Raw genomic sequence first — 25852 nt, 5'->3', positions numbered from 1 at the left:
TACATAAATACATTCAATACACTGATATAAACATGTCAAAAAGTAATTTAACAAAAGAATTGTCACATAGAAAGTCACATAGACAACTGTACAATGCCTCAATTGGATAGATTTTTGAGGCACCAGTCCTGAATGATAATGAACAAGTGGACTAACAGATTGTTATATTTGCCTACTTGTCAACACCGACACAAGATACATAGTGAAGTTCGTGATAGGGTGCTATGACTAGGAATGACACATAAAAGGCTAGATGATTGCAAGTGTATTAGTTAATTCCTATCAAGCCCCGTCTATTTTGTATCTTGGAGGGAAGGTCAACGCGTTTCGAACCCAATTTGATTCTGAGGGTTCTCCTAAGGACACGGACTGGGGGGTCGCTGTCACTGTGAAATAACAATTAAAAAGTTGGTATCAGTAAGGAAACTGCCTCTAAGGACCTCTCCTCTACCAGACTCATACACTCTTGCGGTAAGTTTACCTTATTGATGAAGGGTGGCCTTACAAAATTCAGGCTGCTCCCTGTGAACAGATAAAATGAAAATATCTGTTTGAGATGTTGCTTCGCTGTCCCAGTCATCCTAAACTAATTAGCCCCTGTTGCCAAAACATACCTCATTAGTGCGCATTATATGCGGGAGGCGGGTGCCGGTACGTTTTAGTTTTTGATGTTCGTATCTTTAAGATGTCGAGTTGGTTGCTGCGGGGAGAGAGGGACCTTACATTATTGCCAATTGTAATACGCTGCAAATGCTTAAACGTTCGGTGTAATAAGCATGGCCATCCCTCATGAGTATGTAAAGTATGATGAGGAATATCTATCGGACGCCCATCGGGTAGCAAATGTAGGAACAGTAGCAGTGGCCCTATGCATTTCTTGCAGCATGGCAGCGTGGCAATGTGTGTATGATGTCTATCTAGGTAGGCTAGGAGGTGTCTCCTCTAGCGTGGGTCCCCCAGGACTCATATGTTCCACGTCATCAGGTTCAGGCCCATCTGCTGTCTATTATCCACCATGGGTGTGCAAGCCACAAAGGAAAGTTATCTCTATGTCTTTCTGGGAGTTAGATCTGCTGATATCTGATTTTGCTACTCCTAATAAATGCTGATCTGCTCTGACTATGTTGTGCATTTACCACCCCCCCCACCCCCATCGGCCACCCCAACTTGCCGTGTATTCTCCCCCCCCTTTCTTATTAAGGTCCAACATGCCCCTAAACCGAACAAGCAGCTGAATGCTATAAATACAGGTCACTAGGATCTGTTTCCAAATGTGATTGATGTTCCGCCTGACCTGCTCGGTAATTTGAAGTATCAACAACTGCAAAGTTGAACGGATTACAGCCACGTAGATAACCCAAAAATACCCAAACAAAAGTCAAATAACACTTTCGAGGAAGCATGACAATGCCTGCTCCTTATTCGTAGTGAGGGAAATACCCAATGGGGTTGGATATTTAGGGGGGGAAAGCAGTATCTCCTCCCAGATGTAGTCACACGGGTGGAGGGTATCCAGGACATTTATAATAAGCACGTAAGGAGTGAGGAATGGTTCATTGCCCATTTAGTCTTTAATCGTTTTTCCTTGCTTATGACTGTTGATTCTTTATGCTTATATAGGCAATTGGGCGATAGTTTGTAGGTAATGTTTGGACTTATGTCCACACGTAGTAACCGCGGGCATATATACTCAGAGGTATAGTATGCTTTAGTCTTGCTGTATCAGTTGCACTGCTCTCCTATCTACACTTCTCCTTTACCAGTCTTGACAGGTTGATACTGCCTCGGTTTCCGCTCTTATCTGGACTCCTGGGTAGCCGTTTGATGAATTACATGACTTGGTAGTGACGTGCAAATATGCTGTTTGCCCTGATATGTGATCCGTAGTTTAGCAGGGTAAAGCACTGCATAAGTGACATTAGCCTGCTGCAATTTTTTAGGCTGGTAGGAACCTTTTGCTAACCTCCTGGACTGCTATAGTAAAGTCAGGGTACAAGGCAATGCGGTTTCCCTCAAATGTTAGGAACTGTGGTTCCCTTGCTTTACACAAAGCTGTATCCCAATCTTGATAGCTGAGGAGTTTTGCCACTATGGGTCGAGGTGGGGCCCCGGGGGAAGGGTGTGCAGCCAGTGTTCTGTGTGTCCTTGCCACTACTAATAGCGAAGAGAAGGCTTCAACCCCAAAGCATGTATGCAGCATCCTTTCACATATTCCTCCATCTTCCCCAAATTGACTGATTCTGCCAATCCGAGGACACAAATATTGTTCCTCCTTACCTTGCCTCCTAGCCCTCGTTTTTTGCTGCTATTACTTTCAGGAGGCGATCCATCTTTTTGATTTCTACACTACTTTGGGTCATTTCATCCTCCAATTCTGAAATTTTCGGCTTTCCTATCCTCCCATCATGCTTTACAAGCTTTTGGGAGATGAAGTCCATGCGCGTCCACATGGTATACATATTTGATTCAATTGGATTGAGGCTGCGCCTCATCGTCATTAAGAGCGATTCCACGTCATCATCTTCCGGTTGCATGGTTCAGAGGGGAATTTTGTTTGTTTTCCATCTGTTTTTCCCATCCTCCCGGCCTGGCTTTTATCCTTCTCATCTTACCCGATTGTCTGGCCCTGGGTACTGTAGGGGCACAGGGCTCATGTACCTGTGCCCACACCACTGGAATAGTGCACCGAGCTAGAGGGGTGGCTGTGTATGCCAGGGCAGTGGGTTTGTGGGCATGGCACACAGGGATGTGTGCCATGTCGACTCTTTGTTCAGTTTTGCACAAGGAAACTCAGTCTGCAAAGGCAGTGTGTGTGTGTGTTAGGGTGCAGGGCCCCTGAGGGTGGCACAATAAGTGCTGAGGCCTTAGGGGCCTTCTCTGGTCACAATGCCCTAGGTACCCAGGGTACCATTTACCAGGCGCTGACATGTGGCCAGAGATGCCAATTAAGTTTAGGCTTTAGTACAGTTTTTAGGGAAGGAACACAGGCCCTGGGTTCCTGAGTGGCAGGGACCCAGGGCACACCAAGGAAAAGTGCATCAGGTATCAGGCAAAACGTGGGGGGGTTACTGCAACAGAAACCTACTTCCTTACAATGATCCAGACCCACATCAATTTAAAACCATTCACTCTTAGGTATTCATGTTTTAAATAAGCAGAGCCATTATCTTGTTCTAAGCCCCGCATGACGGCATAAGTACGGTATTATCTCTGTAAGTCTGTCTTAGTGTAGTCAAAACTCAGAGAATGTTAAAGATCACAACTGGAAGCTACTTAGACACTAAGAATCAGTCCAATTTAACCTACTCGTGAATAAACTGTGATCCTGGCCAAAGTTCTTTATTTTATTGTTCCCTGCTTCCATGACTGCAAAAAGCTGGTAGTCTCTAGGGGTGATTCTAGGCATAACTACTGCCAATGGTGACGTGCAGACACTCATTCTTGAGAACAGATGGACTCTCTTTTCAACCCCTGTGTTAGGAGGAGTTATGGTGCAAAAGTGTGGGTGTCGATGTACATCTGACGCTACCACCATGAGAATTTAGACCGTCTCTCACAGGAGAGGCTTCTGCCAAAAGATAGTGGTTGTGGTGGGGGGAGGAGGAGTGGAGGGTGGAGAATAAGCACTTACCTGCAGATCCCGCTGCCATCCGCCTCATTGCTTCTCTCTTACCTGAAGACGTCAAGGGCCAGCACAGGCTCCCTGAATCCCCACCCCCAATCCAGACAATGCTTTCATGCTATGAGAGTAGCACCAGCATTGGTCTGAGTAGCCTAGTCAGGTGCTCACTAAAGGACAGAGCCAGCGATATTTCTCCACCCGGCTGCACAATACAGCTGGGTTGGAGAAATCTAAGTGTGCATGTCCGTTTGGCTGCCCCCAGACGGCTAGACAAACCGGCGTGCGCACTTACAGTGCTGCTGTCTGTCCATAGAGGACAGCCCGGCCTGCACTATAATATGCAGCATAAGCTATCAGTGAAAAATAAAACAATAACTAAATTGTTTTATTGTGGCTTTATTTTTTATCTGCATAAGAGAAGCTCCTCTGCAATTATGGAGGAGCTACCGCTGGTCTCTGAATGTATGATATGTGAGGGAGCTGGACAACCCAGTACCTGCTTAATAGATTGGGCTGCAAAACCAAAACTAAAAGCTTTGTCAGACATGGATGGGGTCACAACAGGGGAATAACATATTTCTGCAGCTCACGGTTGAGGTGCATCAGGAGGGTAGTTTATGTGATGGGCCTGAAATGGCTTTGTGCTGCACTACAGAATTAACCTGTATTGGACCAAACATATTCGAGCCTTCATAGTGTAATAAAAGAAGTGCTACAGTTCAGAATTTCTTGTTTATTGGCAGAGCTATATAACAGTTTTGTGCTGCAGTTCAGGTCTGAGGTGAGTCACACAATCACTCTTTTTGGGACCATTTGCTAGTCATAATCACTATGGAGTGTTTGTCTCTTAAAGGTAACACACTCATTTCTATGCAATACGTAGGCAGCCCTGACTACAAGTGGGTCAAAGCGAACAACCAGCTTCAAGTCATGGTGACATCCCTTCAGCCACTACTAAGTTGTCCCAGGCCACTTGTTTAGAAACATGGATGTTGTTCAAGAGACATCCGAGTGCTGGGCCCACAAAGGATCCACTGCAGAAACTGCACATGCCACCGGACCGGCGACACTAGCACGGATGCACAAGGCTAGGAGACCAAGACATTTCAGAACTATCACCTAAAGCATCTCTGAAGGAGCCCAACATATCAGGATTCTATCCTGATTGTCCCAGGCTCGCTGTGGGAGTAGAAAAACTGTGTGCACCAATATATCCAAGAAACTCCATATAAACGATAACCTCTGCACCAGCTGGATTTGGGATTTTGGACAATTGAGGCACAACGGAAAGACAGTCATCAGCAGATGGTCCACAACTTACTCATTCAAGTCCACCTTCAGCAGCCAGTAGTTAAGATAAAGGCATAAGTCATTTCCCTCTCTCCCCCCTACCTGCAAAGAGGAGCAGCAGCTATGACCATCACAGTTGTAAATACCCAAGGGGCCGAGTGAAACCACAGGGCGGGCAGATGAGTGTTCTGAAACCACAACAAAGTGCAGGAAACTCCTGTGGTACTGAATGATTTGTGAATGAAACTACACATACTGCAAGTGAAAGGGCACCTTCAATCAACAGGATTTAGAGTATTAAGGGTGTGGGGGCCAGAATTAACATCTGTAATTTCTCCTTTCAAAGTAAAGCATTCAAGATGGGAAGATCCAAAATTGGTCTGTGCCCGCTGTCTTTCTTGGGCACCAAGAAATACTGGGAAAACACTTCTTGCCCTTCTGTGTCCTTGTCCCTGAGGAAGAGGGTAATCATGTTCAACAACCTGCAGAACGCACACTAGCCTGCCAGACAAACATATTTCATCTCCTAAGGGTGGCAGATGACACTTGAAGGAGGAATTGGAGTGACTTGGCAAAGTTGCAACAGGTGACGAGGATGAAGAGGACTGACCCTGCTGGTGGAAATAACCTCTGCCCTCATGTCCCTTGGAGCCAAGAAAGTGTTTCACATGATGTTGAATAGACTGAAAAGGCTATTTCTAGCATTAAATAAAGCACAAGAAGCAAACTAGTTACTAACCCACAACCCTGGTTTCCAGTGTTGGCATCTTTCATACAGTCACATGCTTGAATCATTTTCAGTCTTCAAAATGGAAGTGCTTTGGTAACTTTCAAATAGCCGTAGTGGCCACTGACATAAGTAAGGGCTTCAGTGACCACTTTATTACTACATCCACCTCATCATAAAAGGTACGAACTTCAGCCAATGAGGGGAGAGTGCTCCATGACTCACCCCATCCAGAATAGTTCTTAGCTCAAATTTCATAGCACAAGTAGTTGAAACATAAAACCATAGCAGAATGGACTGAAGTGAGCCTTTCTTCAGGAAGGAAGGTGGGTCACATGTGAATCTATGACAATCTATGACAAATGCTAACTTGTTTATTTCTCGAGTAATGAATCTTTAATAGATTCAAATTACTTGAATCAGAACAGCAAGCAGTGCTCGATTTCCAATCGATTTATACAGTACATGAGGATGGTGGGATGTAGAAGAAAAAATTAACACCTTATTTGAACAGATGGCGAAAAACTGAATGTCCCACTGCAGCAGCTGTTTAAAACTACTACGAGGCAGGGGTGTTTCATGAAGGTATGCATGTTCCTCTATGTTGCAGCTCTAAAAATGTCTATTAGTGGCACTCCTGAATAGAGTGCTAATAAAGTTTGCCATGATTCTTGAGGAAGGAGCTTTTAACTTTCTGTGTTCTAGCGTTTGCATTACAGAAAGTTATTATTGTTACAACCAAACTTAAAATGCCCAGTTTTGCCACAGGGAAACCCATCTGATTTGTGGAGAAAAATCCTAACAGCTAACTGGATTTCTCACGACTTTAGTTCTGTCTAGATAGAACTTTAGGTGTCTTTTGACATCTACTGATTGAAGAATTCTTTTTGCTGGAGTGGTTGGGCTTTGAAAACATGCTTTTGAAGGATAATGGTTCATTTTTTAGATGAAACTCCGTCAGTACTTACCAAATAAATTTGGGATTTGTTCTTAATACGATAATGTCCTTTGAAAATGTTATGTAGTCCTTTGAAAATTGTATGTCCAGTTCCATAATAGAGAATGCTTGGATCTCACTGACTCTTCTCACTGTTGTTATTGACAGAAGAAATTTAGTTTTCTAGGTTATGAAAATGATGGTGTTTTTACGAAAAGGCTTGAATGGCGCTCAAATTAGTAGTGAACATACAGTACTAAGTTCCCAGGAGGTGTTCAAGTTAGTCAATGGGAATACTCTGTATAAATCTTTTAGGAACTCTTTAACAAGTATGCATGACTATATAGATGGTGCCTTGGATGTACGTGTGAAACATGACAAGGCTGCTGGGTGAACTCTGACTGAGGCATGTCTAGGCGCAGATTTTACTAAAAGCAAAAGGTAAGGCAGTATCCGATTGGCTTGTACTTGAAAAGGGGGACACCAGCTACACAATCTTTTTCATTTTGGCATACCTTTTATTTGTTGAGACCGGACTAGCTTATTCTAAAATGTCCTTGCATTCCTGCGGGATACGCAACTGTCCAAATTTCGGGTGCTAAGGAGCCAGACTATTTGAGGGATTGCAGGTTGAGGTGAAGTATCGGACTCCTGCATATGGAGGGAAGTTATATATATATATATATATGTATATATATATATATATATATATATATATATATATATATATATATATATATATATATATGTGCACGCTCCTTCTTCTCCCGTTTTGGATGAATAAAGCACTCATGGGGGTATCGACGTTTCAGCAAGTTTTATTTTCAATAGCAGCCACAACATGACGCGTTTCGGCTACTGCCTTACTCAAATGTTGTTCAGTTCTCTGGCGAGAAAAGCGCCATATTTAAAACCATTGATGTCATAAGGTCACATGTTGCACTTAGTTACCAAAACTAAAGAGGGACTGTAAGCTCACCAAATAATGAGCGCCATCTTAACATGTCTAAATACAGTTCATTTTTTACACTTTCTGTATTGAAATGTAAAATGTTCAATGTAAGATCGTTTGATATATCGACATTACATCAATAAATTCATAAAGTCATATTGCGTTATATGCATAGAACTCGAACTTTGTTTGACATAAAGCCATGTATCGGCATGATTACAAATTTCTAAGTTAACCTGGCCGTGTATCGGCTAAACCAGTCAATTCCTCAAAGTGCTTTAGTGCCCACAAAAATACAATTACTTAAATAAACTCGGCATGTTTAACAAGTATCAGAACAGTAATTTCATCATTTACACTTATATGTTATTCAATGTTTTTAGTCTCCTAGATGTATTGATAATTCTTCCCCCATATTCATCCCTCTGGGAGCCTTAGTCCCAAGGTCGATAATATATCTTGACTCGAGTCTCGTAACTTTCTTATCCTGTCTCCTCCCCTAATGTCTGCAGGTACTGTATCGATTCCATATCATCTTAGGTGTTCCCTATTGCTATCATGTTGTTCTGCAAAATGCCTCGCGACCGGGTAGGTCGGGTCTTTCTTAGCAATAGCCCTAAGATGTTCCAGGATTCTCATTTTGATGCTGTTAATCGTACTTCCTATATATTTTAGCCCTCAGGGACACTCCAAGCAGTAAACCACATAAGTAGTACTACATGTGATGAACTTCTTTATGAGCCTAGGTTCCTCAAGTCCTATGACTTCATATTTAAGAGTTCGCCTGCTGCCTGCACAAGCCTTGCATTTCCCGCAAGGATAAAACCCTCTAAGGTCCCTTAGAGTGTTTTATGATCTATTCTTGCGTTGTCCAAAGCCATTTTGTTGAGCAGTCCTTCAATCTTCCACAATTCCAGTAGTGACCCAAGTTCTCTTGACAGGATGGCCAAATGTATCCTTTGCAGAAGCTTGTGCCAATTGGGCTACTGTTCTATGGGCAATCCCATATGCCTTGTGACTACTTCCTGGGAAGTGTGGCAGCAAAATATCCCAGAGGGCACCATCTGTCCCCCTACATACATCGCCAGACCCTTCTTTCCACATGTGAAGCTCTCTAGCTCACCCCACAGGTGTGGCTAACTTGGAACAACACTCCCCCTTCAGGATAACCCCTAATCTAATTGAAGCGCAACCAAGCTGGCTGTCCAACAAAGGAAAAGAGGCAGGCACAGCCTCAGTGACATCTGCTCCAGCAGCTGCAATCCGCCTTTTAAGTGTAGTTAGCCCACTGGACCCCTCCCCAGCCATCCTGCTGCAGGAGAGGAAAACTCATCCCAGCAGATGGCTCTTTTACTCTTAGTTCTCGAAAATAGTTATATTAAATTCGACTTTGACAATAAGTTGGATTTAAAGTAACTATTATTTTGACACTTTGAAACACTCTAGTTCCACTGGGAAGTTACAGTTTATGACAATTAAGAAAAGTCACCCAATTCCAATGTGGATACCAGCTTTAAAATCAGTAAACCGACTTAGGAGATTTTCCACTACTAGGGCATGTAAAATCCCACCAGTCTTCCTGCCAGAAGGGGGAGGTCAGAACTGGTGGGAGCCAGTTGCTGAGTATAGCAAGTGGCCTAGGGAAGCTCACAAGGGCGGCAGGCCTTTGAAGCTTCCCTCAGCCCATCCTGGGGGAGGAGACCTAGCACCTCGCCCAGGATGTGCATTGTTGCAGGCCCAGAAGAGCGGGGTTCTCCAAGGGTCCAGCAACATGTCTGCTGTGTGGCAGCCCAGGCAGCCACTCAGACAAGACATGGATTGTAGGTTAGGGTTCAGGAGGTATCTCCAATAAGCCATCTGTGGTGCATTTTACATTAAATCCCACACTGGCATCAGTGTGGGTTTAATGTGCTGAGAAGTTTGGTATCAAACTTGTCAGTCTTCAGTGGAGCCATTATGGTGCTGTGGAGTTCGTAATGACAACCTCCCAGCACCATATACTCTTAAGGGCATCACTGCACTTAGTGCCCAGGAATGGTCCTGGGTGCTGTAGGGGCACAGAGCTCATGCACCTGTGCCCACACCACTGACATAGTGCACCCAGCTAGAGGGGTGACTGAGGTATGCCAGGGCAGTGGGTCTTGTGGGTATGGCACGCAGGGATACGTGCCATGTCGACTCTTTGTTTAGTTCTGTACTTAGCCACTTAACCTTCAAAGGCAGTGTGCGAGTGTCAGGGTACAGGGCCTCTAAGGGTGGCACAATAAATGCTGCAGTCCTTAGGGGCCTTCTCTGGTCACCATGCCCTGGGTACCTAGGGTACCATTTACTAGGGGCTGATATGTGGCCAGAGATGCCAATTGGGTTGTAGTTTCAACACAGTTTTAGGGAAGAAACACAGGCCCTGGGCACCTGGTTGGCAGGAACCCAGGGCACACTCAGTCAAAGCACATCAGCAGTTCAGCAAAAAGTGGGGGCATACCAATGCAAGAAAGATGGCACTTTCTCACATACAGGTTTCTACAAGTGATAGCTTTTCTTACAGGCCCTAGGTACTCATAGTACATTTTGTTATGTTATGTTATGTTATGTTATTCGCACTTATACCGCGCTCAGCTGCCCCAGCAAAGGGGCGTCCCGGCGCTTTGCAAGGTACACAAAACACAACTCAGTTAAAAGGCCAGAGAGAGGGAACAACAGTGATAGAATTTAATAAAAGCTAAACAATAAAATAGTCTTGACAGCGCGTCTAAACTGCAAAAGGTCTTCAAGAGCCCGGGTGTGAGGGGGGAGAGAGATCCACAACTTCGCCGCTAACACCCGAAAATAACGACCACCGACTCTACTCAGCCAGAAGCGCGGAACAGCTGCCAGGTTTTGACCCAGGAATCTGATGGTTCGTGAGGGTACATATGGTACCAGCAAATTCTCCAATATTTGGGGAGATGAACCCTTGAGGATTTTAAAAGCAAGGCATAATACCTTGTATTTGATCCTCTGGTTCACAGGGAGCCAATGGAGAGAGCGCAGCGTGCTTGAGAGAGAACACTGCCTTGGCAGACTGATCACCACTCTGGCTGCAGCATTTTGAACTCGCTGCAGCCGGATGAGTTCCGACTGATTAATCCCCGCCAAAAGCGAGCTAGCATAATCCAGCCGGGACAACACTGACGCTTGGACCACTAGTTGCCTGGTGGGTGCGTCGAAATATTTCAGGATAGGTCTTAGACCTCTGATAATGCCGTAGCAGGTAGCCGCCACCTTCTTGGTGTGGCAGATGAAACTAAGTGTCTTATTCAGCCAAACCCCTAGATTTTTTATCTCAGATGCTGGAGAGGGGGTCACACCCAATTCAGGAGGCCACCACCGGTCACCCCATAGCTCCGCCTGTTTGCCAACCACCATGACCTCGGTCTTTTTGGCGTTTAACTGGAGACAGTTGGAATTCATCCAGTTGGCCACTGCCCGTAGTCCGTCATGGAACCTGGGAGCCTCCATGTCAGAGTCCCCACTCAACGTGACCGCCAGATGCGTGTCGTCTGCATATGAGTCCATCGTCAAGCCCCATTGCTTGACGACTGCAGCCAGCGGCCTCACGTAAAGGTTGAATAGAGTGGGACTTAACGAAGAGCCCTGTGGGACACCGAGTTCCAACGGATAAGATTTAGACTGGCCGGGCGGGATCGCAACCTTAAAAGACCGTTTGGCAAGAAAGGAACGAAACCAGCATAGGGCGGAACCTGTGACACCTGCTTCTACTAGGCGCTGGAGCAAAATCCTGTGCGAGATTGTGTCGAACGCGGCACTAATAGCAATAGTGCCGCCGTCCGACCCGCATCAAGCACAGAACGCAGGTGTTCGACCATAGAGAGTAGGGCCGTCTCCGTGCTGTGACCCGCACGGAAACCGTTCTGGTCGGGATCGAGGATGTTAGCCCTGGTGAGATGGTCAGAAAGAATTCCGTTCACATGGGCCTCGGCAACTTTCGCAGCCCAAGGAAGCAAGGAAATAGGGCGGTAGTTCTCGGGTTTAAGGGCATCAAGGGTAGCCTTCTTCAGGATAGGTGTGACTACGGCCTGTTTCCACCTAATGGGAACTACACCTGAAGATAAAGACAGGTTGATCAATGAAAGCACCGGAGTGCGGCATAACGGGGACATATTCCTGAGCTGAACCGGTTTCATCGGATCTGCAGGGGATCCTGATTTAATTTTGAGGCTCAAGGTGTTAAAGGCCTCAGTTGATAAGGAGGGCAGAGTAGTGAGAGACTCACATCCACCCAGGCCACAGCTGACCGGCTCCGAGATGTGAGTGCCAATCGGAAAAGTTCGATAGATGGCTTGAACTTTCTCGAGAAAGAAGGAGGCCAGGTCCTCGCAGTCGGAATCCGAGCAGATTTCCGCCGCCGTTGCCCTTTTAGCCATCAGGTCCTTTAGCACTTTAATGAATATGCTACTTACTAGTATGCATCTGTTCTTGGCATGTAGGGCTGCTGACATTCATATCTGTGCATAGATCGCCGCCTAGTGTTGGGTCCGGATGATTGCACCTTGTTGTCCTGGAAGAGTCTTCGAAGTATCACGAGATAGGTGGCTCCTCACCTGGACTACAGTGCGCATGGGCATCGACTCCATCCCCAGATTGTTTTTAGCCATTGTGGCCAAGATGGAGTGAAACTTAGTGAATGATGACCATGCTATGAGTATATATGTGAATACTGCAGCAGCTACAGGCGCCGGGGAGGAGGGCGGGCGATATGAATGTCAGCAGCCCTACATGCCAAGAACAGATGCATACTAGTAAGTAGCATATTCAGTTCGAGGCATGTGGGCTGCTGAATTCATATCTGTGCATAGAATATATAGCAGTCCCCCCATTAACGGCGGCCGCCCGTGCCAGCTGCAGCAGTTTGGAAAAGTGTCTTGAGAACAACCTGCCCTACAGCTGCCTGCTGTTTGGAGTGCACATCAACACAGTAATGTTTAGTAAATGTGTGTGTGGTAGACCATGTTGCTGCTCTACATATGTCCTCTAAGGGAATGTTTCCAAGGAAGGCCATAGAGGCCCCCAACTTCCTGGTGGAGTGGGCTCTTGGCGGAATGGTAAGAGTGCGTTTTGCTTTTGCATAGCAGATCTGGATACATTTAACGATCCACCTAGCAATACCAGCCTTGGAAATAGGGTTACCTTTGTGGTGTGGCGCAAAGGCGACAAAGAGTTGTTTAGTCTTTCTAAAATCCTTGGTCCTATCAATGTAATACAATAGGGCCCGCTTAACGTCAAGGGTGTGGAGCATCCGCTCCGCCAGTGACTCAGGATTTTGAAAGAAAACAGGTAATTCGATTGTTTGATTGATGTGGAACTGAGACACAACCTTGGGCAGGAACTTAGGGTTAGTGCGGAGCACCACCCTGTTGGAATGAATTTGGATAAATGGCTCTTGGATTGTGAGGGCTTGCAATTCACTGACCCTCCGTAGCGATGTAATTGCTACGAGGAAAGCCACTTTCCACGTCAAGAACTGAATCTCGCAGGAATGCAGTGGTTCAAAGGGAGGACCCATCAGTCTGGTAAGAACGACATTGAGGTTCCACTCAGGAGCTGGTGGAGTCCGTGGCGGAATGACTCGTTTGAGGCCTTCCAAAAAAGCTTTGATGGCCGGCACCTTGAAGAGCGAAAGGTGTTGTCTATTATGGAGATATGCGGCCATCGCAGACAGATGAATGCGAATGGCAGTATAGGCCAGATTACACTTGTACAGATGGAACAGGTAACAGATGATGTCTTGAATGGAAGCATCAAGCGGGTTAATGGTGTGGTTTGCACAATAAATGGCAAATCGCTTCCATTTTGCCGTGTAGCAGGCTCTAGTAGTAGGCTTCCTTACCTCCCGAATGATGTCCATGCAATTGGGAGGTAAGTTTAGGTAGCCAAACTCTAGGACTTCAGGAGCCAGATCGCCAGGTTGAGCTGTTGCGGATCTGGGTGCTGAATGTCGCCATGGCTCTGCGTCAGAAGGCTGGGGGTGAGACGTAGCCTCTGATGTGGTACCACAGACAATTCCAGAAACGTGGTGTACCATGGCTGACGAGCCCATGTTGAAGCAACCAGGATGAGAGTCATCGAGTGTTGCCTGAGTTTGCGTGCCACCAGCGGTATCAGTGGTGCTGGGGGAAAGCGTACGCAAATTTGCCTGACCAGTTCATCCATATCGCATCGCCTGCGACAGTGGGTGTGGGAATCTGGCGGCGAAGCTTTGACATTTTGCGTTCTCCTGAGTGGCGAACAGGTCGATCTCTGGATGACCCCCACCTTTGGAAGTACGGCTGGAGTACTGATGGATGTATCTCCCACTCGTGCATTTGGTGGCTGTGCCTGCTGAGCAGGTCCGCCATCTGATTGTCCTTGCCTGGGAGTTGCTCCGCCATGAGGAAGATGTTCCTCTGAATAGCCCACTTCCACATGCTCTGAGCCAGATGAGACAGCTGCGGAGAGTGTGCCTCCCTGCTTCTGAATGTAGTACATTGCTGTCATGTTGTCCGTCGGATCAACACAACCTTGTTGCATAGATGTACTTTGAAGGCCTTTAGAGCCATGAAGATTGACATCAGTTCCAGAACATTGATGTGCATCTTCCCCTGTTGCTGCGTCCATAATCCCTGCACAGTGTATTGGAGTACATGCGCTCCCCATCCCTGGAGAGAAGCGTCCGTTGTCAGGATAATCTGTGGCACAGGCTCTTGAAACGGTCGGACCTTCCAAAGGTTTCGTGGATTCCACCAATGCAGAGAGTTGTACGCCCGACCGCTCACCAACACTAGGTCTTTCAACTGGTTGTGAGCCCGAGTCCACTGACCTGCTAAGCACTCCTGAAGCGGACGCATATGTAGTCTCGCGTGCGGGACAATGGAGATGCAGGAGGCCATCATGCCTATCAACTGCATGAACACTCTCGCTGGAAGCGAGTGTTGAGGTCTGAATTTTTGGATCAGCGACTGAATGTTGTTGACTCTCACTGAATTCGGCTGTGCTGTGGCCGCCAGAGTATTTATAGTCGCACCCAGATACTGGCGTATGCGGGCAGGCTGGAGATGGGACTTTGGATAATTCAGTGAGAAACCCAGATCGTGCAGAAGGTGAATGGTGTGGGACACGTGGTCGGCACACTGCTGGGCTGACTTTGCCTGAATGAGCCAGTAGTCCAGGTAGGGGTAGACGTGAATGTTTTGACGTCTGAGATGTGCCGCCACCATCGCCAGGCACTTTGTGAAAACCCTGGGTGCCGTGGTGACCCCAAAAGGCAAAACCTTGAACTGGTAGTGCTGGTCTTGTATGGTGAACCTGAGGTATTTTCTGTGGGAAGGATGTAGTGGAATGTGAAAGTAGGCATCCTTCAGGTCCAGAGTTGCCAGGAAGTCCCCCTGTTGAAGCAGTGGGAGAACTTGCTGCAGTGTGAGCATGTGGAAATGCTCTGATAGGATGTAAAAGTTGAGGGGCCTGAGATCCAGGATGGGCCTGAGGGATCCGTCCTTTTTTGGAATAAGAAAGTACAGGGAGTAAACTCCCGTACCCCTTTCTTGCAAGGGCACGAGCTCTATTGCCCCTTTTTGCAGCATGACTGCGACCTCCTGCTGCAATAAGTGCAAGTGCTCGCTGGACATAGGACGGTGCTTTGGGGGTATGTTGGGTGGAGTGGATGTGAACTCCAGACAATAACCGAATTGGACAAGTGTCCTGACCCACCTGTCCATGGTGATGGACTTCCACACGGGCAGGAACTGCTGGAGTCTCCCCCCGACCGGTGTTGCGTGGTCGGGGGGCAGCGACAAGGCGTCACTGTTTGTTGGCGGCGGAGGACCTGGAGCTGTTGTTGCCACGTCCTCTCCCCTTGGTGTTGTTGCCGCGGTAACCACCTCGACCCTTGTTGGAATAAGAAGTTTGTGTGTTGCTTTTGTAGAATTGCACTGACTGCGAGAGTTGACCCCTTGAGGTGCCCCTAGTATTGGAGCGACGAAAGGACCCACTCCGAAACTGCTGGGATTGCAAGGCACCCATTGATTTCGCGGTGTCGGTGTCTTTCTTCATCTTTTCAAGGGTGGTATCAACCTCAGGGCCAAACAGGTGATCTGGGTTGACTGTTTGGTTCAAGATGGTAGTTTGAATGTCCGGCTTGAACCTAGATATCCTTAGCCATGCGTGTCTACGAAGCATAACGCTAGTGTTAATAGCGCGTGCGGCGGTGTCAGCCCGTCTAGCGCGCACTTTATGGAAGCATTGGAGATAAGCTTCCCCTCCTGTATCAATATTTCTGCTGCTTCCTTATATTTATCTGGCAAGTGCTGTAAAAGGGTCTCTAGAGTATCATAGTGTGCCCTGTCATAACGTGCCAGTAGTGCCTGCGTGTTGGATATACGCCACATGTTGGCTGCCTGCGCCGCCACCCTTTTCCCTGAAGCCTCAAAGACTTTTGATTCCTTGTCTGGGGGAGGAGCATCAACCGTAGTCTGTGAGTTGGCTCTTTTGCGGGCATTGGAGACAACCAGGGAATCCAGAGGCAACTGTCCCTTGATATAAGTTGGATCAGTGGGCGCCGCCCTGTACTTCTTGTCGATTCTTGGGTTGATGACCCTCGCCCGGGTGGGCTCTTTGAACACCTCAGCTGCGTGCTTCAAAACACCCTTCATTCAGCATTGGCAGAGTCTTTACAGTTTTTTCAGAGACAGAAAAAGTGTCAAAGAGGAAGTCGACGTCCACTGGGTCAGCATGGAGCTGGACATTGTGATTGGCTGCTGTCCTCTCAATGAGGGCATTGAAGGCTGCAGAGTCCTCAGTGGGGGAAGTCTTGGCTGAGAAAAGCTGAGGCTCCTGTCCAGAATGCGGGTCCCCAGGATCGCCACCAGCAGACCATGGTTCAGTCACATCCTCTGGGTCTGTGTAGACGGGATAGCTGTACTCATCCTCGTCGTCGCCTTCACCTGCCTCGACATTGGAATGAGTGGGCAAGAGTACGTGAGCCTGTGGCGAAATGGGCTCCATCAAGGCAGGAGTACCAGCAGAGTCCATCTTCCTTTTGAGTGGAATTTTGTATGACTCCAATAGTGGTTCAGGGGTGATTTTCCTCTTCAGGAGGGAAAGTCTGCCCGTGTTGGCGTCGATAAAATGCTCCTGACGCTCCTCCTCTGCAAGTGGTGGTTGCCGTGGGCCGGGGACCACCAACGACTGCTTCGGCGTCGAAGACACCTTCTCGGGCACGGCGGCCCTTGGTTTAGCCGCAAGAGCCTTCGGCGCCATCTTAGGCGGCAAGGTGAATTGTATCGGCGTAGGCGCCTTCGCCGGTTTCCCCCTGCGGCCCCTTCCCTGCTTTGTTGCAGGGACTCCGTAACCTTTTTAGTGAACGAGGCGGATGGACGCGCCGGTTCGACAGAGTCTTTAGAGGCCGGCTTTGGAGCGGAGACCGAGGATGCACCCTCCGGAGTCGACGCACTTGGCGAGGCAGAGAGGGACTTCGGGTCGTCCTGCCGCTTCTTCGGGTCGAGAGCGGACCTTTTGGGGTCGTCGACCGTTTTCTTGCCTTCGAGTCGACCCTTGCCGGCGTCGACCGTCTTCGGCGCCGATGCGGCTGCGTCGGACCCCTTAACCTTAGGCTTCGAAGCAGTAGTCTTCGGGTCGGCCATTTTGACATGGCTCTTCGGCTCGACGGCCATCTTAGATTTCTTCGGCGCCGAGGCCACCGAAGTCTTCGACCCGACCAATGCGACCCGCACTTTCGGTTTCGATTTTTCTGGCGTCGAGACCGTAGGTTTCACTTTCGGTTTTGGAGGCACCGGGAGTGATTCTGTATCAATGTCCGTGGCCGGAAGGCGGAGCCGTGAAACGTACATCAAGGTCTCGGGTAAGGCCCGAAGGCGATCCCTCGACCTGGGCCTCATGAGTTTGGACGGCCCCGGAGTCAGTCTGAGGAAGCTCCTCATCCAAGCTATCCTCTACGGTGGCAAGGGCCCCGTCGTCGTCCCCTACCTCCTCGACGACTTCATCTAAATCTTCGGCCTCTGCGTCGTATTCGTCCTCGACCTTCGACGCGGGGTTAGATTCCGTGATCTCCTGGATATCGTCGTCCTTGACATCCCCAGCATCGAAGATGTCTGTAGGCGGTGGGGCAGATTGCTGGGCCTCCAGGCGCGCAGCTCGACGGAGCTTGAGCGTTTTCTTGGCCCGGAACCTGGAACAGGCCATACACTTGGCCTCGTCGTGGTCCGGTGACAAGCACTTGTTACACACCGGGTGTACATCGATATGTGGGTACTTCGAGGCACACACCGGGCATCGTTTGAATGGACTTCGTTCCATGATGGATGAAGAGTCTTGAGCGTCGAGTAGGCCCATCCGCGCCAAAAGCACGCGGAAGAGTAATGTCGGTTCGGAGCCGAGAAGTTACGAACCTAAACGAAAGACAATACCGACGCAAGTCCTAAAGACCTTTTGGTCTTAAGCAAAGTGAAGTTAATAACTATCGATTCCGACAGGAGGGAACCGAACACATCCGAACCCAATGGCAGAAAAAAACAATCTGGGGATGGAGTCGATGCCCATGCGCACTGTAGTCCAGGGGAGGAGCCACCTATCTTGTGATACTTCGAAGACTCTTCCGGGACAACAAGGTGCAATCATCCGGGCCCAACACTAGGCGGCGATCTATGCACAGATATGAATTCAGCAGCCCACATGCCTCGAACAGATGAGTTTTGATGGATTCGAGCTATTCTGGAATTCTTGGGTATAAAAGGCTGCTCGTGTTCTACACACCGCCCTATGGTAAATTTTGATTTTGGCGAGGTCGCATGCCTTCATTCTAGGATCAAACGATTTCCGCCACACCCTCTCAGCCTGTCTACAGGCTTTTTTAAGAAGCGCTAGAGAGCTATCATACCAGGGGCTGGGCTCTTTCGTACGACACTTAGACCAGACCAAGGGGATCAAAGAATCACTAGACCAGACCAAGGGGATCAAAGAATCCAGAGCGTGAGGGATTCACTCACAGAAGAGATCGTATCCGCGTTCCACATCAGTTATGGGGCCCAACGGAGCCTCTTCCAGCAGATGGTAAAGATCCTCCAATCTCAGTTTGTTCCAGTGTCGCCTAAGTACTGTTCTATCCTGAGGTATAAAAGGAAGCTCATGAGTGGGGCATAGCATTTTCACCAGCATATGGTCTGTCCAGGCGATCTGTGTAGGGCATAAAGCCCTAGCTCCCTCTAGGTTGGTAAAAAAGGATCAAGAACATGCCCTCCCCTATGCGTAGGAGATGTGACCAGCTGGGTAAGTTGCAAGGCCTCTAAATCGGCCAGAATACTACTGATAGAGGGGGAGGTCGGGCAGTCAAAATGGAGATAGAGGTCTCCAGGAATATTGAAATTAGCACATCCTAGTGCCTCAGTGCTAATTAATTCAGGGAGAGCTGCCCTGAAAGCAGAATCACAGCCTGGAGGGCGATAAATCAGCATGCAGGAGAAGGTAAAGTGATGGCTGATCGAAACTTTGAAGAGAGCGCTCTCACATCCTGGGAGTTTTAAGACTTTCCACTCGCACGGATAGCACGACTTGATGGCCATCGCAATGCCTCCCCCCCTAGTAGCACGATTAAACGTGAAGATGGAATATTCCGGGGGGAAGGCCATATTGAGGATGGAGGTATCCGTGTCCTGCAGCCAAGTTTCTGTCAAGAAAAACAAGTCAGGGGACTCGTCCATGATAAGATCATGTATCTCCTGATGATGTTTAACCAATGATCTAACATTTAGGTTCCAAATGCTGAGATCACGCAATCCTGTTCTTTTGTGTGACAATGGCGTCTCCAACGCTCGAATAGGGGCAGGAGTGTCTAAGGACCATCCTCCACATGTACACCGGTAAGGATCACATAGCGGGCCCACAGGGGTATGGCCGCAGTTAGTAATCCGACCCCGGGTGGCCAGTAGTTCCTCCCTTGGATATGTAATAGTAGGCGACGACATGGCAATAAGGCTAGAGCTTAGAGTCCTGCCGCGACCCGCGCCTACTTAGCGCTGACGGGCGCAGACGGGCAGGACTCTGACACGACTCAGGCGCAAGAAAGGCGCGCCTGCTGCGCGAAACCGCTGCGCGTTGAGGGGAGCTTTAAGTAAGCGTCCCGTGAGGCTGCCGGAGTGCTAGACCGCTCGCAAATGGTGCCCGCTAATTGTCCCTACCACCCTAGGATGGCGCCTGTAGTTCCCCGCCCCAGGAACCGGACCCGCTAAACAGCGGTGCACAGAACAATTATGCTGCAAGTGAGGGGGAGAATGAGACCCAGTTAAAAACAAGGGAAAACAACTAATTTGAACACAAATAAGAAAATAGGTAAGGTAAAATGCCAGCAGCGCGGCTAATATAGCGCAACGCGCAGGAAGCCTAAAGTGCAAAGCGGCGTGAGGGTACCTCGTCAAGGCTGCCCACAGAATTGGTCGCCTTAAGTAAGCGTCCCGCGAGGCTGCCGGAGCGCTAGACCGATCGCAAATGGCGCCCGCTAATTGTCCCTACCGCCCAAAGATGGCGCCTGTAGTTCCCCGCCCATATTAGGGGCATACATGGATGTTAACCATGCCTGTCTGGGATTAGACAGCTGGTACCCTCTGGAACATATTTCCAGGGGTCAGAGCACATACAATAGGCGCTGGACGTCGGCACCTCAGTGACTAGAGTCATTGTTAAGTACCTAGTCATCAAAAAGTAAGGGCAAAAAGTGGGAGGGAACCTTCAAAAAGCAGTTTCCCTACACTTGGCTATTGCCGAAAGAGTGATTTGTCTGTCCATTCATGTGAGGGCTTTTGCAGCTGCTTTATCTATTTTTGCCCCAAAGAAATGAATTCTTTCAGTTGGAATTGAGGGCTACCTAATTTTATATAGCTGTAGGCCTAGGAACTTGAAGTGCTCGATACAGGCTTTGATTGATCTTTTTATAGAATTTATGGAGGAACCTTTGAGCAAAAATGTTCTCCAAGTAAGTGTAAAATTAATCTCCAAGAGGACGAAGGTGAGCGGTTACTGGAGCCATACTGTAGGCAGCTGTCTCTGTATATACTATACCAAAGTAAGGCATAGCAAGCATAGAGTGTGGTGGATCCCCAGAGCTTTACAGAGGCTAAAGTATATAATATGAATGCTCTCTTTTGTGGTACTGTGGGCGAGCAGTTAGGCTTATCAGAGTGCCGTGTTAAGCATTTGCTGTATGCACTCAGGCAAGAAATGATTACACACACACTCAATGCAAGACCAATTGTTTGCAAAAATATTACTTTCTGTATGTTTATACTTCGAACCAAAGATACTTTGTTGCAGTAAAATATGTTTTGCCATATCACAGTTTTTCAGCATAAAAAGTATAAAAAGTGCATTTTTCAAACAGTTGAATGTTAACCAATTTAAGGAAAACAATAATGCAATTTCACAGTTAAGTACAAAACGTACAATTCCAGTCTTCGAGTTTTAAGCTCAACACTGGGCAAGGGTCAAGTGTAGAGACTGCACCAGCTGCGGCACTGGGGCGGTCGGGTGCAGAGGTCAAATTCAGTCACTGGGGCCCAATGTTAAACAATGGAGACTGGGGGCATTCAAACAGGGGTCGGTTGAAGGTAAGTAAAATCGGAATGGGGGTCAATCTCCGGGGTTTAGACCAGCACTGGGGCTCGGGCACGAGGTAGCACCTAACACACACCCTCAGCAGCACAGAGACGGTTGATGCAGAGTGCCAATAAAGGCGTCGGGCGCCCAATACAAATCAATGGAGAATGAAGATTTTGAACAAAGGTTGCAGGCTCGGACCAGGAAGCTGGACAAAGGGAACCGATGGCTCTGGAGGTACGTTGAGGTGCTGAGGAACTCAGAGACACTGTTGGTCGAGCTCCCCAAAGGCCTGGGGGCTGTGGGTGCATGGGTGTCTTTGGATGTCGGGAAAGTCTTACCAGAGCCATTCGCAGTTGGGGGACCCTTCATGTTGAGGCTGTAGGCAGGGTCATGGAGTCCAGGAGAGGTTACTATGGAGTGGACTCGAGCTCAGGACCGCTGGGGAATTTGGAGCAGAGGTGGGTTCGGAGTTCTGGTTGTGCAGTTCAGCAGGACACTGGAGCTTTTCTTGTGTTTTTTTTGTGGACAGGGCCGCTGTCATCGGGCGTTCTTGGTCTTTGGGGAAGGCAGGCAGACCTCCCTATAGCCTTCTTCTGTAGCATAATTCGGATTTCTGTCTTAAACAAATGAAGGCACTTGTGCTTTATTCTGGGAGGTAGCATTGTTGGGGGCTACTGAAACTCCAATATGCAACCGGAATGGATATCATCCAGCACCCATTAGTTTAAAATGATTGCCTTTCAGTTGTGGGATCAGATGTTGCAAGACTGCATTCTTCAGAATCCGGTGCCAGAAATTTGTCAATGACACCTTCCATCTTGGAGTTTTTGTGAAATTCTTGTGTAAGAATGCTTCTGTTGTTGTCTATAGGAATATGGCTGTTGATGTGGTGCATTGTTTTAGATGTATTGTTGAGGCTGGCATGGGAAGTATCTTTAGCTCGGATATGAACCTCGGTATGATGGAAGTCTGCCTTGTTCTTGAAAGGATTAAGGGTTATGTTGTTGCAAAGCACCTAGCAATCTGGCAGTTTGCGTATGCTTTGATTCCCTGGAGGGCATCATCTAAATGTTTTCTGAACAAATTTTTCATTGAGAGGCATATCCAAGATTTTATTTTGGACCACTGATCTGGAGGAGGTAGCTTTTACAACACATGTAATTAAGTTTTCTCCACAAAAACAAAAAAACTAAGTGACACAGTTTCCATACCAAACGATGTTAGCTCAGCAGCAATACTGCTGTCATCACAATCACCGTACATTAAATGCCCATTGTCACCTGTAACCTATATAATATCTATCACATTAAAAAGGATCAAATTATCTTATCTCATGTCCATGACTTACACCTGCCAGGCTCAAGCAGAATTCCTCTAAAATGGGCCCAGTCTCCCCAAATGTTCAAATGTTTATGTGAGCAATCCCTTACGGCATATATCAGGCCTTCTGGCCTTTTATTGTTTTGTTGGTGTTTTTTTAAATATCTTTATTTTTACTTTGTCAAGCAGCAAATTAGGGCGCAAACTCACACTCAAAACAAATACAAAACATTGGAGGAGGCAGGAACACACATTCACCTGTTTACACAGGTCAAGCACAGAGCAACAAGGTGTAGCCAAGAAGGATGGAATACATTAGCAGCTCGGACGACACCACAGTACACATTGGGATATTAAGTCATGTTGGGGGGGGGATCTGCCGCATCCATAGGGAGATGTAGGCTATGCGTTAGTGGGTGGGTGTGTGGGCACAGCCTACTCTTATATGCGACCTTCTCAGCCGACATCTATAGTCCATTCCCTTCTTCCATTCACCTATGATTGGGATCTCAAATGCACTCCTCTAGCACACCACATTGATCTTGGTCACCATAAGGCCTAGGTTACGGAAAAGGAAATGAGCCCTGGGGATGTCCATATCGCTCGGGACAATCGGTAAAATAGATTTGCTTTTAAGAGAGATGTTTTTCCCAGCACATGACTGAGCTACTCCACTACCTGTGACCAGTATTCCTGAATAACATGGCAATCCCAAATGATCTAGATAAATGTACACCTTGCTCCCCCACAATCTGGGGACGATTTCCTCCCCTGTAGTGTAGGCGATCCCTATCATATTACGCAGTTGTAGTATTTTGAGCAGGATCAAGCACATTCAGGACTTTATGGCCACGTTGCCCCCTCCCGGCCCCTAGCTCTCAGCTTGGCCAGTGTGCCCGGCCTAGTATTGTTAAGAGTCTCGTAGGTGAGAGAGATTGGAAAACAAGTTACTTACCTGTACCTTTGGTTCCCCAGTATTGGTAACCTTCATAGATTCCCATGCTTTTGTATCATTCCCCGTCGTCGGAATGGGAGTCTCGGTAACAAAATAACATAGTAGTAGGTCCAAAAGAGAAAGAAAAAGCCTAGGCCTCATTCCCTTTTGTTGCATATCCGCCTCTTTTTGTAAAAGAGACCAAACTAAGTATCAGCCAATCAGAAGTGCCTCACCCCATGGAACCCTCCTGAAGGAACCTCAGAGCCTCAGATTTTCTTAGCAGTTGTGCAACAGTAACCACATCTGCTGAAGGCTGAGCTTTCCTATGGGAGGAGGGTGGGCGCGTGGGAATATATGAAAGTTACCAATACTGGGAAACCAAAGTTACAGGTAAGTAACTTGTGTTCTTGCCCCAGTATTGGAACTTTCATAGATTCCCATTCTTTTGTATCAGAGTAGCTAGCAGTAAGCAATTAATCACATTTTGAAATCCGCAAAATTCTATTGGGAATAACTTTGGCAACTGTTGTTGAAGCTTCACGAATTTCTCAAAGAAGATCGCCCGTTCCGCTCTGCTTCTTCCCTGAAATGGCAAAAGGCAATTGCAGAGGATATCCATCTTGAAATGCTTTGTTTGGAAAGTGGCATGCCTTTTCTTGGTCTGCTGAAGGCGATGAAAAGCTGATCCGTTTTCCTGAAATGCTTTGTTTTGTCCAGGTAAAATTTAAGACATCTCTTTAGGTCCAAAGAGTGAAGGGATCGTTCAGCTGCAGTACTAGGATTTGGGAAGAATGATCGGAGGACTAGTGGTTCATTTAAGTGGAAGTCCGAAGGGACCTTCGGAATGAAGCGAGGATTAGTCCTTAAAATCACTCTGTCTTCCCTGACCTGCATGAAGGGATCTTGAATGAAAAGAGCTTGTAGCTCGCTGACCCGTCTCGCTGAGGTCAGAGCTAACAGTAGGGCTGTTTTCCATGAAATGTATTTGATATCAGCCCCATGGATGGGCTCAAACTGATGTTTCATTAATTGGTTGAGTACCACATTAAGGTGCCATGTTGGTGGAATTCTGCGTGGCTGAGGAAAGGATCCGTAGAGCCCTTTAAGGAATTGCTTAACTAATCTGTGGGACCAGAGAGATGGTCCTTTTGACGTTCTTGTGAAGCGGGAGATGGCTGCCAGATGAACTCTGATGGAGGCATGTGTAGGAGAGTAGGGTCTGCAATCCTATGATCACCCAGATTTTTTGCTTTTGTTTCACTGGTTTACGACTTTCTCTGGCTGTGGGCCTGCCAATCAGACCCACAGCCTGGCTGTTCTCTTTCTAAATTGCAACATGTACCCTAGGTGCATTTACCAATTGGTACTGGGCCACCTTATCAGACCCTGTAACTCAGGGCATAGGTGTACCCAGGGCTGCCAGGGGCTGCAGCATGTATTATGCCACCCCTGGCTGGCCTCCTAAATTTGACACAACTGGCTGCATGACAGCTGGGGCAAAGTCGTGTAATCACCCTTTGCTGTAGGTGTAGTATACCTATACCTAACCCTAAAATGGACACACAGATTCCTATCAGTCACTCCTATGGCAGGCCTTGACAATCCTGAAGGCAGAGTGCTTGGAATCGTGTGAGATGGTGCTCTGGCATGAGCTGAGCCTGTCTGCAGCTTGCGGAACCAAGTCCTAATAGCTGTTCCATGATATCGCATACCATATACTCTTAAGTGCATTATAATCCTCGCGGTTAAATGCTAACTTTGGTATTGCTTTATCAAAACATGTCGAGTAAGGTGTCGTACGAATTGGAATACTAACCCCTCGCCAATTCTGGCGACGGGGTTAGCATTCCACCCTTCTAGAGGGACACGACATGTATGTAGCTGTGAACCCCGGTTAAAGTTAACTAAAGCCTCAGCTCCACAAAATGGATGCTGCCACCACAGACACGAGTCTGACCCCCTGTAGCTGGGAGTCCTTCCAGCGAGGGGAGCCTGGACAAAGGGTTTCCCGTCAGGGGCGGTGCTAGCACCGTCCCAGACATGGTTTTGTGTATCCTGGGTAGGCAGGGCTTTTCAGGAAGGTGACTGCTGAGTGGCACCCCGGTGCTCACTACGCATAGGCCAGTCAGAACCAGTTCCAGGGGCACACCAGCCCCTGGCCTGGGGAAGTCCGGCAGGGGAGAGGGGTGTAACCACCCCCTCCTAGTCCCACCCATAGGCAGGACCTAGTCACCGGGTCAGCCCCCTTTTTTAGTATAAAGATGGGAGCGGGCCCCCTGTTCAAATTAGATCATCTTTGGAATCAAGACACGACTTTCTGCGAAAGGACTTCACGATTTCTTCATCAAGATTCTCCCTTGTGGCTAAGGAGTAGTCACCCTGCATCCGCAGGCACCATCCTAAAGAACACTGCGGTCTGCTGCAAGTCC

The 25852-nt window shown here is 47.8% G+C and overlaps 1 protein-coding gene across 2 annotated transcripts in view; it reads right to left on the bottom strand.

Moving 5' to 3' along the window:
• Nucleotides 1-25852, bottom strand: part of CEP350 (centrosomal protein 350) — a 1459870-nt gene that overhangs the window by 670769 nt on the left and 763249 nt on the right. The gene's annotated exons all lie outside the window — the stretch shown is intronic.

Source organism: Lissotriton vulgaris, chromosome 1_1 (genome assembly GCF_964263255.1).
Source record: "Lissotriton vulgaris chromosome 1_1, aLisVul1.2, whole genome shotgun sequence".
NCBI classification, from domain to species: Eukaryota; Metazoa; Chordata; class Amphibia; order Caudata; family Salamandridae; genus Lissotriton; species Lissotriton vulgaris.
Note: the sequence above shows the minus strand (reverse complement) of the source record. Positions and strands in the feature narration are given on the sequence as shown.